Raw genomic sequence first — 17673 nt, 5'->3', positions numbered from 1 at the left:
TTTTGCAATTAATTTATTTTAGCTACATTTAAATAAAGTTTGTTGAAAGTCAACTAAATTTGTTTATTTAAATGTAGCTAAAATACATTTACTGCAACCACTTACATTTTTTTTTTTTTTTTTTTGCAAATTCAATTAATCTTGTTTTTTCTTCTTTTTTTCAATCAAATGTCTCGTTGTGACAGGTTGTTGGTCTTAGGGGACATAAACATTCATGTTTGCTGTCTATCCAAACCTATGGTTAAAAACTTTATGAGCCTTATGTACAGTTTTGTACAGTCGGTCTCCAGTCCTAAACATAACGGAGGCCATACATTGGATCTTGTTTTGACTTGTGGTTGCTCTGTACATATCTGTGAAATATTTGATGCTGGCATTTCTGATCATTATCCTATGGTGTTTGAACCTGTCATTTCATATGATCAGCCCATCCTTTCTCTTTCCTTTCATGCTAATACTGCTCTTGAATTTTGTGAGTCTTATTCGAAGTTTCTTTCAAATTCTAATGCCTCTCTGTCATCTTGTATGGATACTGAACAATTGGTTGAAATTTTCAACTCTGTCTGTTGTACTGCTTTGAATACAGTTGCTCCACTTAAGCGTAAAAAGTGTAAGGTTAGTTCTAGTCCTCAACCCTGGTTAAATGCATCCACTCGCACTCTCAGACAAGAGTGCAGGAGGGCTGAGCGCAGGTGGAAAAAGGATGGGCTCCAGGTCTCCTGCCAAATTTTGAAAAACTGTTTAAATCTGCAGGACGGGGCAGTTTTAGCAATGTGGTCTGAGAAAGATAGCTTATCATCAATCACAACTCCAAGAGGTTTCTGGCTGTTTTTGAAGGAGTTTTGGTTGATGAGCCTAACTGGAAGGTGAAATTGTGATGAAGTGATGGGTTAGCTGAAACTACAAGCAGTTCAGTCTTAGCTAGGTTGAGTTGAAGTTGATGGTCCTTCATCCAGCAAGAAATGCATTTTAGACATGCTGAGATGCGAGCAGCTATCGGCGGATCATCAGGATGGAATGAGAGGTATAGTTGAGTGTCATCAGCATAGCAGTGATATGAAAAGCCATGTTTCTGAATGACAGAACCTAGTAATGCCATGTGGACAGAAAAGAGAAGTGGTCTAAGAACTGGGCCCTGAGGCACCCCAGTAGCTAGATGTTGCGACTTGGATACCTCAACTCTCCAAGATACTTTGAAGAACCTATCTGAGAGGTAAGAGTGCAGTTCCTGAGATGCCTTTTCTCAATAGGGTTGATGATCTGATGGTTAACCGTATCAAAAGCAGCAGACAGATCCATCAATATAAGTAATGAAGACTTGGAAGCCGCTCTTGCAAGTCTTAGCGCTTCAGCAACAGACGGCAAGGCAGTTTCGGTCAAATGTCCACTTCTGAAGCCAGATTGGTTACTGTCCAGGAGGTTGTTCTGTGTGAGAAAGACAGAGACTTGGTTGAACACAACTCGTTCAAGTGTTTTTGCAATGAAAGGTAGAAGGGAAACCGGTCTATAGTTCCCTAAAAGATTTGGGTTAAAAGATATCTAATCAGTTATATTTTAAAAGGCTAACATTACTTGAAATATCATAGGGTGCACCCTAAAAAATGACCGTGATTTTAATGGTAAAAAACTGTGAAAATGCTACAGTAAAAACCTGTTAAATGGTTAACAGTAAGTTCCTGTCAAATTTACAGGGAAAACCCATAAACTGGCATTCCCAGAATTCCCTTGCATTTCAAATTTAGTTTGAATTTGATGTTTTTTCTTTGAAATAACAGTTTGTTTCTTAGTTTTTTCTTATCCGTTATGTTTATTAGATTTGTATGTTACATCTAATGTTGTTAAATTAATGTTTATTGCATATTTCAGTTTAATGAGTTTCACCATGATGGTGTTTATTGCTTGTGTAAATGACACTGAGCATCTTCTATACATGTTAGTATATAGAAACTGCTTATGATGGGTTTTGGTTCATCATGTAACTTTCTCATCACCACTTTTATTTGGCGATTATCAGTGTATTTCAAAGGTACAAAACAGATTTCAGTTCTTTAATAGGTTGGTATGTTAACATTATATAATTTAACAAAGTTACGGTATTTATCTATGAATTTAAGTTGAAACCTAAAATGTTGTAACCGTATTTTTTACGGTAGAATTCCGGCAACCACAGCTGCTGTTTTTTTACCGTAAATTTTATGGAATTGTTTTTACAGTGTACATTATAGGGTATAATTTACGTTATAGTGCTTCAGATTAAATAAAAATGTAAAACCCCTGACACTAAAGATTCATTAAAGACAGCAGATAGACAGTCTTTGATTGGCCAGTTGAGTTTAAGACACATTCTTAGCAATATTATTTCATAGATTTAGCTTTGTGTGTAATGCAACTTACATATCCTTATTCATCAGCATTACATCATAAATTGTAGAGAATAAATCAATAAAATCTGTTTTACTTTAAAAGTTAAATATTGATTTTAAAGTCTGTGTACATTTAAAAAATAAAAAATAAAATACTATGCAATTTACAAGAAAATGCCGAATTTATTTGTCCTCATTTCTCTTTAACATATTCATGTCTGAATTTTCCACCTTAAAAATAATGGTTTTCTTTGACATTTCTGTGACATCATAAAATTGCCGCCCATCCGTCCATCCATCCCTCCATCCATCCATCCAAAACTTAAACTTGCTTAGACCTGTCCTAAAGAATAAGACCAATGTTTCAAGAATTGCTCCCAGGTCAAATACAGAGAAAATATAATTTTGGTAGCTACCAGGGTTACTGAAGATAACTAAAACCATAAAAAGTGCATAAATAAAACAAATAAACTAAAACTAAATAAAAATGATTAAAAATAACACTGGTCTGAGTTCAGTTCTCTGAGGAGTTCTGCATGCTCCTGGTCTTCACCTCAGGAGACACTAGGTGGCAGTAAAACATTTACTATGCCATTTAAGTTGTTGTGTTTTACAGCAAACCATTCTGATGACCTATCAAACATGTGTTTCAGTTTTACTCAGTCTAGCTGTTTGTTGAAAACAGGAAACGACTAGCTGTCTTTATTAGTTCTCCCTCTCAGGCAGTCAGTTCTTAAAAGACTGATTCAGAAGAACATGACAATGACGTTAACAGGTAGAACAGATTTATCTTTAATAAGAACTTAAATTAATTTACAGATTGGCATAATAGAGAAAGCTTCTATTGTTGTTGTTGAATAAACATTTACATTATGAAGTTGTTAGTCACTTTTTTTTAAAAACATGGAAAACAATAAAAATATAGGCCTACTTTTGGGGAGAAAAGTTAATCTATCATCTTTCATTTTAATCATTTAGATTTTCTTTACGAATATACACTTAAAAGAGAGGTTTTCCAGTTGGGAGGCAGATAGGTTTTGCGTTCACATCTTCACTTGTGTCAAATATATCAACAGTTTTTCAGATCTTCATATAGTTAATGCAAAGTGAATTCTGTCCTGTGTCTGTTTTGTATCAAATAAACAGAACTGGGTCAGAAATTATCATAACATGCCGATTAGGAGTGAATAAATAAAAAAAGACTGTGTGTGAACTTTGTTGTTAGAAGTTTTGCTTATCCAAACTAATAAATAATAATTATTTCACAGACTGGATACAGTTATGCTCATGGACGTCAAGTTTACTTGCCTCACACAACACTTTTAAAATCTTTAAGACATTTGAAGCCACAACCTTGACACATTTTGACAAATACAGTGATTTGCTTTTCATCACTAGCACACATATTAATGAAGCCATTATCTCTGATTCCCGGAGTTGGGATTGTTGCCAGGCAATCTTACAGGCGCTTGTAGTTTTCTCTTTTTGTCATGATTCCTGATCCGTTCCAGCACTCAGTCATTCCTGTTGTGATGATGTCTTTATCATACTGTCTATGGTAGAGTAGTCAATCACTCTCACTTAGCAAAAGCTGTTTAAAACATACAGGTAACCTCACAAACAACCGGTACAGCTACAGTTATTACATTTATTTCCTTCACTGAAGGCCAGTTTGGGGGAAATACAGTTTCAAAAACAACAGTTTGTGTCTGTTGGCCAGATGGAGTTCATATTGTGATATCATGTTTGGCTGGTATAAAGGAGTGAAGAACTGCATTTTTAACCCTATAAAATGACGTCTATTTATTTATTTATAAAGACTGAGGAATTGTAAAATGTACAGAATGTTTTTTTCAGTACAATGATTTTGTATATGTCAAAAGATCTAATTAATTTCTTAATTCATGGCTCCTTTAAATGACCAAAAAAAAAAAAAAGAAGCTTTTGCGATGTGAGTCACAAAGATGCGAGTCTGAAGTCCATCTTGACATTGTGTGATTTCCTGTACTCTCTCATATTTTCTCTAAAATAAACTGTAATTAAAAATGTAATAAAATTGAAACAAAGTTGATTAACTGGTCTAGTTTTGTATGAAAGAATGTTTCTACACTGGAATATGTGTGTGTGTGTGTGTGTGTGTGTGTGTGTGTGAGAATGTATATATAAAAGATAACTGTGACCATTTCTCACAGTTCTGACTTTTTTATAACTGCAATTTAATACACAATTTTGACTGTAATTGTTAAGTTGCTCTGCTTGATTTAAAGTGAGAATTCTATGTTATAATAACAAAATAGAAATACAATTAAATACTTGCAATTTAAATGAATGAATGAAAATTACAACTGTCCTTTTAGGATGGAATTTATTGCAGTCTTCAGAAAACTAGATGAAGATGAAAAAGCTGAAGACCCATTTCTTATTAAGCTCAAACTAACCAGTCCTATCTACTTGCACTTGCACAGATGAAATTGTTTTAATTATATTGTCATGCTTTTGGGTAGTTTAATGGTAGTGTTCTTGAGAAATAACATTATAATTCACGTCTTAAAAACATAACAATTATTAATTTAATTTAATTTCTAATAAAAGTCTATCGGGGGAAGGCAAGATGTATCTATGGGCCACGATACGTAAGCCATCCGGCATTTTTCTACGAAACTTTGAGCACATTGACCGTGTGCGTCTACAACAGCAAATTGTACGCTTGTATATCTTTGAATATTCATTGATTATTATGGTGAATGCGAGATGGCTGACGTAGCAACGTATCTGGAGCGGTCGAATAGGGAATCTACACATATCTATGGTCTGCTCGTCACTCCACAAAAGAGAGGGGTGGAGTCATCAGATGATTGGACACAGGGGTGTCCAAACTTGGTCCAGGAGGGCCAGTGTCCTGCAGAGTTTAGCTCCAACCCTAATTAAACACACCTGAACCAGCTAATCAAGGTCTTACTAGGCATACTAGTTCCAGGCAGGTGTGTTGAGGCAAGTTGGAGCAGGACACCGGCCCTCCAGGACTGAGATTGGACACCCCTGATTTAAAGCAACATTGACTATAACAGCGTGCTGAAAACAGAGCTGATTTTGACAGGGTAAAGGAGGTGTTTTTTTACACTACCATTGAGAAATATTAACCAAAGTATGTTATAGACTTTTCATTCAGAGCCTAAAGAATCATATCAACTTGTGTAAAATGGGCATCCGATAACCCCTTTAAGGAGCACGTGGATTTTGAAGAACCACTCCCAGCCCTCTCTCCTGATGTGGGTGTTGATGGTGGTTTATAACTTATGGTTTATAAATTGCATATGTGCCTAAATTGAACATCTGAATTGCTTTTAATTGTATCCAATTAGGGACTTTATTGCGTTAAACCTGTGGTGTCTGGGAATTTGTATGTTTAATAGGCTTTTCAGTGTGAAATGAACAGAAACACTGAAACTGCTACATCAGACAGAGGTTAAAGAAAGTGTTCTCAGTGTGCTTCGGGTATTTTAATTACCGTCATTCAAAAATTGCATTATCACTTTTAATATTTCACTTTTAATGAGAAGCTGTTGAGGTTTACAGTTGTGTGATTTTCAGTTTGGCCTGCTCACCGTCTGTTACTGTACTGAGGTCGGTTGAATTGCTGTTTAGCCAGAGGGTGATGCTGTAAATGTCTCAGCCTTGATAATTCATCAGTGCAGGATTTTTATAGTAGCACATCACTGTAACTGCTTAACACAAACCAGCTAATGAGGCCTCTAACCACCTCCATATGGACTAGAAAAACCATGAGGAGAGACTGTTTTACATCACGCACTGCCTGGGACAAATAATAAGCTTGTAATGTTTCATAACAGGATCCAAAATGATTGTATGCTGAGGCGAATTTCATGACTGGATGAGGCAGCAGAGTTGTGTGCCACTCACTTTTTATATCTCAGTATATATTTCATTAGAATTTAATACATGTGTGGTTATAGCATAACATATAGCATTACTGCCTTTGTTTGCAGGACTTATGGTAAAGCATATTTTTAGTTAATATATTCTTCAAGAAATTTTATATTATTTTAATTTAATATAATTAATTTTAATTTAATATTTAATTAATTTTAATTTAATATTTAATAAATTTTAATTAAAAATTTTATTAATTTTAATTTAATATATTTTTTGTAATGCAAACATTCATAATTATCTACACCGTCCAAACAAACAAAAAAAAAAACTTATGAAAAAAAATAAAAATAAATCATTAAATAAATTTGGTAAAAAAAAAAAAAAACTGATGTTGTAACAAAAAACTGTGCCATAAAGCAGACAAACATTACGTTTTACAGATTTCACTTACATTTAGTAAATAAAGAAACAAAATCATTAATTGAAATAACAGGCCTACCGAATTACAAAAATCTTCTTTTTACTTTTATAACATACTGACAATAGCCTTACAAACACAGAGAAGAGAAAAGAGAAAAGTGGAAGAGGAGAGCAACAGTTATTTAAATAACAAATCACCAAATGTGAAGTGTCACACAGGGAAGTTGAGGGAACTGAATGGGAAAATTGAATGGAATCTTGTATTCACATACTATACATCTGACCTGTGTAGTACAAACATGAACAATGGCTCTTATGAGCTGGTTCTTTTAATGAATTGCTCATAAACTCAGTTAGATTTGAATCAGTCTGACAAACCCTATACTGAATCCAGTCTGACAGACTGACTCACAGGCTGAACGGCAAGTGTTGCATCATTGCAGAATTATTTCAATAAAGTTATTAGGCTACATATTAAAGCTGCAGTCCGTAACTTTTTTGGGTTAAAAATTATCCGAAATTAATATTCGAGCAAGTACATAACCAGCCAGTGTTCAAACCCGCCTTACTTTAGCCTGATTCACAACGGTCAATCAAAAACTCAGTAGCCAATGAGAACACACTGCTGCTAGCCCCGCTCCCACAAGAGATTTGTGCCAGAATGGCGAACGAAAACTTCAGAATCATAAACGAAAACTTTAGAAGGTAAAAGAAAACTCTGGAAGCGTATTTGTAAGTACAGATCAATGAATGAAAGAGGGGAAAACAGTCGCAAAACATGCAGTGTATTAAAAACAAAGTCAAAAATTTTGCATGCAATTATTTTTTTTTTCAGTTTCAAAGACAGTTTATTCCGTTTCAGTTTATATTTCATACGTTTCTTGAAAAATTACATTCATTTTAATTGGCACAAAGTTAATCCCATAGCTCTCTAACTGCTGCAAAAGCAAAAAACTATCTTTATATTTTAAGCACAATTACAGAAGAATAAAATAAAGCATATTTCGTTACCTTTTGAAACTTAAAAAGGTTAAATTGGAGCAGATGATTTTACCATCGTTGTCATAGTCAGAGCGCACTTCCACAGTACATTCAGCATCTGGCTCATATTCACGATATCAACCATATTCTCAAAACGATCATTTTCAATGACTTCATAATCAATATTTCGATCACTGGCAGCTTATCCACCACATCCAGCAATAAATGGCAGTGACATTTATATTTCATTGCGTATAGTAATGCTCTGCAGTAAATCCATTCAAACCAATTCAATTTTTGCTAATGATATTCGTTTGTTTTATGCCTGAGGTAATTATGAGTGAAACACCACGTCATCATTGTGTATCAAACAGTGCCACCTTGATGTGCATTGCACATATTGAGTCATCAGATATGTAAATATAGTTGTTCGTCAAAAAATACTTACACATTTACATACCTTGAGTCTCTAGCAACCCTATACACTTTTTACAAAAATATTCTCAGAAAACAGGCATTCTTTTATATTTTACTATTTTTTTTCTTTTTATATTGTTTATAATGAATAGATTGAGGAATACTAAGAAAGTTGATGTCTAACTTTAAAAAATGAAGGAGGTAGAGGGTAGAGAATGATGTACCGGGTCGCAACAGACCCAAGGTATGCATTTAGGGGTTAAAAGAATTAATTAATATGAAATTCGAATGGTATGACAATTAGATTAGACCGTAAAGAAATTGAAATCTACATACTAATACACACTATACTCATTGTCACGCAATGCTGATGTTGTTAACATTAATAATTTGAGAATAAAGAATAACAATAATAATAATTTGCACTGTTTGATGTGATATGAGCTAACCGAAAGTTAGATTTAATCACCATTGGTAGCGCGATTTATTGTAATGATTTTTTCCTCAGTTGGTCAGAACAAGCATGGCAGACTTGTTACTTACTTGTTCTGATGGCAATATATTGTGAACATTCTTATTTGGGTCATATATTCCAAGACGTAGGCTAGAATCTGTGATTCCTGAGTACATTATCCACACCAGTGCGGTGACTGACCGGTACACATTCACCTGAAAACATTAGATTAATCCGCGCTGGAGCCAAATGACTCTGATAGACGGTAAAATTTAGCTGCATTCATCGTGAAACTTGCTAATTAGGACATTATTAGGAAGGGTGATTTGCAAAGATTCAGTAAAAAACCTTACACTCAAAATAAAAATAACAAAAATAAAACATCCCTGCAGCACACTGTGTACAAAGTAATGTCCATCTAGAAATTGTTTTCTAAGTCTAGTGTGAAAGTAATTAACTGCTAGGCACAAATACTCATTGGTTGACCTCCCTAATGCTCTTGTGTCTGAATCTTTCCATCTATGTTCCAACATCTAGTGCAGAGGTCTTCAACCCTGTACCTGTGGACCCACTATCCTGAAGAATTTAGCTACATCCCTAATCAAACACACCTGAAATGGCCAATCAAGCTCCTCAAGACTGCTTGAAAATTGCAGGCTGGTGTGCTGAAGCCGGTTGAAAATAAACTTTCCAGGAGAGTGGGTCCCCAGGAGCAGGGTAGATGATGTCTGATCTAGTGGAAAGCCTTCTCAGAAGAATGAAATCGGTAGCAGTGAATGGGGAGGGTTAAATGCAGAAATATCACAAGAGCATTAGTGAGGTCAGGCACCGACATTGGGCGATGAGGTCTGGCTCACTGTATTCATCCCAAAGATGTTCAATGCAGGTTCTGGACAGTCACATTCTTTCACTTTTGCAATCAGTGTACTAAAGACACAGCTTTTTTTTCCCCATTGCATTTTTGAAAAGTTGTGTGTACAGACGACAACATTGTCAAAACGATCCCGTTCACACGGATCTATTAAAACAACTAAAAACTCCTTACTAGTTGGACATGTGACTTTGTAAAGAACACACCTGTGCACATACACTAGTAATACACATGTGCATGATGTTCACAAATTCGCATTTGTAGTTTACATGTAGACAATAGCAGTATTATTTTTCTTAAACTTGCACTTTTAAATGCATTTTCCAAAGTTGGTATTTTCAGGCTCCCAAAACACTGTTGTAATGTAAATGATCAGCAAAACAGTCTTCCACTGTTAGTTGAAAATGCGTTGTTTAAAACCCCCACACAAGTAACCAATACCATCAATGTCATATCTGGTCAAAGGTTTCTAATTACAACATATTTTTGCTGTGTTGAGTAATGTAGCCAATCACAGACACATCTGCTGATTTCGTAAAGGCAATGCCCAATCGGATGTGTTTACGTTAGTCATCCACCAACCATTCAAATTCAAAATGCTGGAGTATTGTTCAGAGTTCTACACGCTCACAAATCCTCTCATTTTTACAAAATGTAGATGCAGAGCTTCATTGATTGTAACGCAACTTCATGAGATCACAATAAGATGAGTGTTAGCTATAATCCAGGATATAAATCGATTCAGAATTTGATCATTTGGTAAGAATCAGATAACCATTTATCCAATATTATGTGAATACTACAAAGATACATTTATTTTGCTGATAGCAAATTTTACGTCACACAAATTGCTGGTGACCCAAGCAAATGTTTAACAAAACAACAGTTCAAAGTAATTGTAACTCCTTACTCCAATCTTTACATCAGAGAGTTCTAGAGGAATAAATTATTTTAGGAAAAAAAAACTGTTTTCTACTGGGAGGACATAGATGTACATTCACAATTAGCCTATAAATTGTGCATCTGTGTTGAATTTTCTTTCAAACTGAACATCATTTCCTCAATATTTCTGTCATTGCAGTTCAATTTTAACATCATGTGGCACATGGCAAATTCAATCATTTAGACTCATGAATTGAAACGTTTTAGACTTTTGAAGCTCTAGAAAAGGCTTATGAGCCCCTCATCATGTGGGGATCTTGGCTGGATTTGTGGATGACATCATTCTCAGATGACATTATGAGAGGAACAGAATGGGGTTTTGCATCACCCCTGTCTTGTTTTGGAGATTAGATTGAATGGTGGGACACCAACTGTTCTGCTTGTAACTCCAATTAAGCAGCAGTTGTTCAGTTCAGGACGTCAGGGTGACCAGTGGATCTGAAAAGCTTTGTCTGAATGACACCAGCGGTTTCATGTGTTACACCTCCACTGTTGAAAATTAGGTGCACATCCAGCTCAAGTTATGTGTAGCAAGCTGAGGAAAAGAAAACTGTATACAAATATATCCTTTATTCATTTTTACCCATTGAACAGTGGACAAAAAAGACCCTTGTTTAAGTGTTGCATTTGCCTTTTTATAAAACTTATAGATTTCCTGTCTGTAAAAAAAAAAAAGATTTGGAGTGTGCACATATAAATGCACATTTCAATAGAAAACAGTGACAGATCATGTGAAGCATATTCGAAGTTTGCTTCACTAAAAAAAAAAATATATATTTTTTTTTTTCCATTTTGACTTTGAAATTGAAGCAAATTTTACAACAATAAATAAAAATACTGAGATACAATTTTCTTGTCAAATGTACTTCAGTGTACTTGTAAAATGTACTTGCGCATGTGTTATTGCTTATAACATATAAATTATCAAATGGTTGCTTATAGAGGAACATTGCTTTTTTGATTTGTAATTATTTTGCTCAGATTCTGCTTGAATTAATCTGATGATTTGAGGTTATATTCTCAGTGAGATATAATGATAAAGGCAAGCAGATGTTATATTGTAAGGTGATTCACATTATTGTCCATTATAATGATTGTATTATGTGTTATTTCTCTCTTGATCTTTTTTAGTGGATCATTCTCCATAAGGGGGCTGTGCATTTAAGTTGGCACTTTAGCTGCTCCAAAGTGACAGATTATTTTTGCAAATGCATTAATGGATTATACTTCAGTGTGTTTTTTTCTTTTTCTTTTCTACTCCAGGCGATCAGATATCAGCCTAGAGATTGATGTATTGAGGATTATCATGTTATTTTCTTTTGTAGAACATGCCCTTTGTCTAAACGTTTTGCATGTTATTTGCACAAATTACTCTTTCAGACTGAACTGGAATAAGTCGTGCAACTCTTTTTATTGTCAATGAAAAGATTAAGGTATTTTTCCCAAATCACTGTAAAAATAGCAACACATACTAACGTTATAAAGGATATAAAGAATGACATGATAATGGAGCAACAGCTGGTAAAAGTCAGTCAGTCAGTTAATCAATCAATCAATCAATCAGTCAATCCAAATTAAGTGACTTTTTTTCGTAAAATAAAAAAAAATCTGTCAGTGGGTTAAGAAAAATAATCCTGTTTTTCTTTTGAATTAAGTTTATTTTTCTTGATAGATGGATATATTTGTCCTTGTTTTAAGCATGAACTTAATTTTGATACATTTTGATAATTTTGAGGCTTAATATTATAAGTAATTGTGCTTATCTAGCAAATGTATCTTAATTTAAGAATGTTTAGATATGTTTAATGGAAAACAAGACATTCATTTAATTAGTTCACTTTTCCTTCAGACATGTAGCTTTTAGTGATTGATTGATTTATTTCAGATGTAATGTATTCTACTTCCATCCTCTAAGTGATATATTAAGACGTCAAACAGAATAAAATATGAATTAAGTTGATGCAAGTTATGAGCTTTGCAAGAAGTTAAGTATCAGTGGGAATCAGCCATTCTCCTTCCTTAATTTCAGAGTTGTATGTGTGTAATCACAGGGAAAAAAAACAGATCAATAAAGGCAACACATACAGCTATACTGATATTACCACTAGAACTATCTAATAATTCAGGTCCAATTATTTGATTATATTTTGATAAGTACTGTGCCATTGATCTGTTTTTGTTTCTGTGTTTTATTCTCTGATTTCAGAGTCAGTATTTATTACAGCAGGTACTGTTAGCGTTTACCGCAGTGAGAATGGGCAGATTAAGGCACACTGCCATTGAATAATTCATACTGTTTTATTCAGTGGCCCTGTATTAAGTTTTGCTTTTGCCTTTCTAAATATTAATTGTCCAGCAGTTGTTTGCTTTCTATCACTTAGTGTATATTTCTTAAAGGAACATTTACTTGCTCTTAGGTCATCCAAGATGTAAATGAGTTTATTTCATCATCAGAACAGGGTTGGAGAAATGTAGCATTCCATCACTTGCTCACCACTGGACCCTCTGCAGTGAATGGGTGCCGTCAGAATGAGAGTCCAAACAGCTGATAAAAACATCACAAAAATCCACAAGTAATCCACACCACTCCAGTCCATCAATTAATGTCTTGTAAAGCCTAAAGGGCATTACACACTGAGTCTGAAACTTTTGTCCAGCATTTTTGCATGTTAAAAAATAAATACGACCTTATGTTGTATCTATCACATTTACACACTGCCTCCAAAACTTTCGTCCGCCATAAAAAAAATCGGAACGGGTTCGATTTTCTGCGTTTTCGCATCCGTAGCAAGCATTTTGATAGGAAAGGATGACGAATACGAAAAATTCAAAATAATAAAATAAAAAATAAAACATTTCGGACTTAGTGTGCAAGGACCTTAAAGCTGCATGTTTGTAAGAAACAAGTCTTTAATTTCAAACTGTGGCTTCTGGTAAAAATCCATAAGTCCATAATCCATAATGACACTTCCTCTGGTTAAAAAGTCCATCTCCTGTTGTCCTCTCATATCAAATATCCTCCCACATATTTGTTTAGAGCTGTTTTGGCTTGTAAACGGTGCATGATCTCTGCATATTTCACTCCTGATTCAGAGCAGATGATCTTTTCACCGATGTTACATTTCTCAACATCTGATGAACCTTGGAAGGATTGAGCATGAGTACATTTTCAGCAACTTTTAATTTTGGGTTAACTATTCTTTAAAATGTAAAGAAAGCAGAATAAAAGAAGCTAATAATTGTTTACTGTAGCATATACAGTACACTTATATATATTTGAATAAATATTTTTACAACAAAACAATACATTGAGTTCAATAACATACTCAGCTTGACTGAATTTGTTTTGTAATGCATGAACAGCAACAACATATATTTGGAAAGTTTATACAACTTTAATGAATAAACCTTTAAATAATATATTTTTTTATTTATTTAGTTTGACAGGGACATTGTACATTAATAAAAACATTCCTGTAAATGTACCAGAATTAGCCAAAGGGTATTTTTCATCCGTAGTCCCTGGACAATATGTTACAAGTCACCCTAAAGTAAATTTGATTAAAAATACATAATAGAAATTTTAATAAATACACAATACAATAAAAATCTGTTTAAACAATTTAGGATCAATTAAAAACAATGCAACAAAATACAAACAATAATAGGATGGCTAGCAGATTCTAGTGTTGACAAATCTGAGTACTGATTAACCAATTCTTCAACTGAACCCTAAATAAAGCATATGTGTCTAGATCTCTTATAGTTGTTGGAATATTATTCCATTCTTGTGCAGCTTTGACAGAAAAAGCTGACTGAATAAATTTACTTTGTCTAAGCGGTATGATACAGTCTCCTCTTAATGCGCCTCTTGTAGAGCGATAACCAGTTGTTCTGATACGAACTAACTGACCAAGAGGGGGAGAAGATAAACCATAAATAATTGTATACATCAAGCATACATTTGCATACTTAATCATGTTTTCCCAACTTAACAAATTATATTTTTCCAGTATTGGACAATGGTGAGAATGTACCGATTTCTTATCGAAGATTTTAAGTGTACGTTTGTATAAGGACTCTAATGGTTTTAGAGTCACTGAACTCGCCTGAGACCAGGTGGTTAACCAGTGAGTCATGTGAGAAATAACCATAGAATACATATACATCTTAGCTGCTTCTAATGACATGTTATCTCTAATAAGTTTAAAATTATAGAGATTAAACCTAACCTGCTTACAAACATTTTTTGCGTGAGCTTTAAATGTAAGTTTAGAATCAATCAGTATTCCCAGATATTTATATTGAGGCACTACCTGCAGCCTCACCCCTGACACATAAACAGCCGGCTCTTTAATAATACTGTTAGACTTAGAGAAAAACATACATACTGTTTTGGACACATTTAGTTGGAAGCAATTCTCTTTTAGCCATGCCGACACATTAACCATAGAATTCGTCAGTTCATTTGCAACTTGTGTCAGACTATTACCATGTATATAAATCACTGTATCGTCCGCATACATTTGTATATTAATGCCAGGAGATGAAAGATGAAAATCATATATACATAGCAAAAAGCATTGGACCCAAGATAGATCCTTGCGGAACACCAGTTGATGTACCTAAATAACTGGATAGGTGATTGTGTACTCTAACACACTGAAATCTATCTGATAGATATGACTCTATCCAGTTAAGTGTATGTGATGATAAATTAAAACAAGCTAATTTAGACATCAGGATTATATGATTAACGGTGTCAAAGGCTTTCTTTAAATCAAGGAACATTGCTCCAACTACACCAACTTTATCTAAGAGAGTTTTAATATTTTCTATAAAAAACTATTTGCGGTTTCTGTTGAGTATTTTGCTCTAAAACCAAACTGCATTGGATGCATTGAAAATGAACTACTACTCAAGTAACTGCTAATCTGCTCTGCAACTAGTTTCTCCATAATTTTAGAAACGGTGGGTAAAATACTAATTGGCCTATAATTATCAATAGAGAGGGGGTCTCCACTTTTAAATATTGGAACAACAATCGCCGACTTCCAAACACACTTGGGAATTTTCCGTGGGAAATTGAAAGATTAATAACTTTACTAATAGGTTTAATTAGGGTCATACTATCTCTTTGAGCATAACAACATCCATGCCATATTTATCTTTTCTTAAGATATCTAATTGTTCTCATAAAAATGTCATAATAATTTCATAATAATAATAATATATATATATTTTTTTTCTGTAAGGAAAGCGATTATGAATTTTAACCCAAACTGTATAACATGTCATGTGCTCAGTGACATGGAATTTACTGTAACTGAAGGTTTCCTCTAAAGATCATTTGGCTGACCTGACCGCTATGACCCATGTTGTTCTTCTGTTCTGTCTGGACAAAGGAAAAGAAATGTGGTTTCACCACTGCAATGTGACAAAACTGAGACAAATATTTAACATCGGTTTGGCCCTGTTTAATGGTAGGTAGCAATTTTCTGCTGTCTGCGTCTTCGTTTACACCAAACAAACAGAGAACAAAAGCTCTTGTGGCATTCCACACCAGCTCTGTCTCCACACTCCACACAGATGGTCTACCATACAAAGGTGGACCACCTCAAAGAACTGAGAAAATAAACTCTCCAACAATTTCATGCAGACTAGCACAAATTCCTGGTCTTTGTGCTTCTCCATCCTGTTCTCGCCAATATATTTATATATATCCTCTTTTAGAGGAGTGCGTGCAAACTGAGTGCCAATCATTTGTACAGTGATTAAGTCACACTTTACAGTGTGTTTTACATGATAAAGTACTACTGGTATATTATAATGAAGCACATGTGCTTGAGGGGTTAGGCTTGATATTGTTTTGTTGTAATTATATATATGAATGTGCACTGAAAAACAATTTTCACCCAGAAATTGCTAATAAATTCCACAATTAATTACAAATCAAGGACAAGTAACAAAGTGAATTAAATGCAACGTTTGAAAGTAGAAAGACCAAAATAAAATTTCCTTGTAAAACATACTCCAGTTATACTTTTTATATACCATACTGGAAAAATAAATAAGATTAAAAAATAAAAAATACAGTGTTATATATGTAATTAATTTATTTTTATATATGTATATTGTTTTTTTTTGTATGAGAATCTAAAGCAAATGCTTCACTTGAGTATGTCTTGACAAAAGTAAATCTAATGTAAATAGTTTATTTCGGTTTATTTTCAGTCAAACCAATATGAAGGTATCAAATCTGTTTTTCTGTATTTTTTATTTTTTCTAAAGGAACCTTAAAACAAATTAATACATCTTAAAAAAAAGTTTATTTTGTGCAAACTTTTTTTTTTTTTTTTTTCTCTTCAGATTTTAAGCACTTTGTTAAAAGTGGTTTTGCTTAAAACAAGGAAAAATACTTTGTCAGACTTAATTCAAGATATATTATTTGAAAACATTGTCAGGTAACTTGTGTTTCACGTGGTAACTGGTTTCATTCAACTCAGATATGATCACATATCGCATTTTACGTTATTACATAATTTATTTATTCATTTACAGAGCTGCAGTGTAAAATACATATTAAATAAACAAACAAACCACAAAGAAAACACAAATATTACAACAACGGTAACAAGTGATCCAGAGTGACTTGTTCGGCCACATGTACTGTGAAAACATTCAAATGAATGAAATGGTTTGAATTGTAGCCACTAGAGGGATACACGCACGCACGCACACACACCCCCGTTCCCAACTCTCGAAACACTGTCCAACACTTGGAGGAGCATGTGTGGAAATGCTCCTGCCGTCAGTGTTTTACCTGTGACTTCAGCACAACACGAGAGGAGGATCGGAAGGAGAAAAACTCATGTAGAACTGAAACATGGGCTGGCCTGCTTCCATCACATTCTCACTCTTAAAAGACTGAAGGATCTCCAGCGGAGCTCACTGCATACATGAGGATCCGCGATGCTCTGGACACCTCCGAACCTCCTGCAGCGCATCACAATCACTTCAACTTCTAACGCCGAGACAACTTCAGCACAAACAGCGTCTGAATGTGCTCCATCCTCAGATATGACAGCCCGTCACGTTTGGACGTGTTCTGCATTCATGAATTGTTCTTAAACATTGTTTGCGAGTAGAGAAAGACAGAAGTACAGTGAGGGTGAATGAAGCTCTTTATTCATTGGTTGCTGATCGAATCAATGAATTTAGCCGCGATCTCGTCGGAAGACTCACTTTAGCCTCCACAAGAAGTAAAAAAAAAAAACAACTCCAGCGCACAGAACGACTCGTATAGTGAAATATAGAGCTTCATGGATTTG

The sequence above is a fragment of the Barbus barbus genome (assembly GCF_936440315.1).
Source record: "Barbus barbus genome assembly, chromosome: 5".
NCBI classification, from domain to species: domain Eukaryota; kingdom Metazoa; phylum Chordata; class Actinopteri; order Cypriniformes; family Cyprinidae; genus Barbus; species Barbus barbus.
The sequence above is the reverse complement of the archived record's forward strand: the minus strand, read 5'-3'. Positions refer to the sequence as shown.